This window comes from Microcebus murinus, unplaced genomic scaffold (genome assembly GCF_040939455.1).
Source record: "Microcebus murinus isolate Inina unplaced genomic scaffold, M.murinus_Inina_mat1.0 scaf055_hap2_Mmur4.0, whole genome shotgun sequence".
Classification (NCBI taxonomy): Eukaryota; Metazoa; Chordata; class Mammalia; order Primates; family Cheirogaleidae; genus Microcebus; species Microcebus murinus.
Genome location: NW_027439001.1, coordinates 10,686 through 11,327, shown reverse-complemented (window position 1 = coordinate 11,327; position 642 = coordinate 10,686). Strand labels below are relative to the sequence as shown.

Genomic DNA, 642 nt, shown 5'->3' with positions numbered 1-642 from the left:
GTCTCCACCTTGGCGGGTCCAGCCGTGGAGGCGCATCTTGTGTGAGTGTGAGTGTGAGTGAGTGAGTGAGTGTGAGTGTGAGTGTGTGTGTATACAGAGACAGCCCCCAACCCCGGCCCGCCGCTCCCTGCCCGCCCCGCCTGTCACCCCCGTCCCTCGGAGCCCGCGGGACCCGGCCGGCGAACTCAACAGGCCCGACCCGGCGCGGGGCCTGGGGCGGGAGGAGGCGGCGGGGAAGCGCAGAGAGGCTCGGCTTCTTGAGCGGGGCAGGGGCGCCCTCCGCCGTCCACGGCCACACCACCCCGAACGCGCCCGATCCCGTCTGGTCTCGGAAGCTAAGCAGGGTCGGGCCTGGTTAGAACTTGGATGGGAGACCGCCCGGGAATACCGGGTGCCGTAGGCTTCTTCTTTTTTTTTTTTGCCTCTGGTTCTGTCGCGTTTCTGGGAGTGCGGGGGCGGCCCGGGGTGGGGGTGACCCCCACCCTCGGCGCCCGCCGCGGTGCCTGGCGCCCCAGCCCGCACCGTGGGGCCTCCTCTTGTCCCGAGCCGTGACACCGCCGCCACGCGGCAGCATGCCTGGCTTCTGGACAGTCAGGTCTCAGACCAAAGGTCTGCTCTGTGGGAGCCGACACGCTGGAGGAA

At 69.3% G+C, this 642-nt stretch overlaps 1 pseudogene; it reads left to right on the top strand.

Moving 5' to 3' along the window:
* The first annotated feature begins 284 nt into the window (after positions 1-284).
* LOC142869096 (uncharacterized) lies at positions 285-403 on the top strand (annotated as a pseudogene).
* Positions 404-642: the final 239 nt, after the last annotated feature.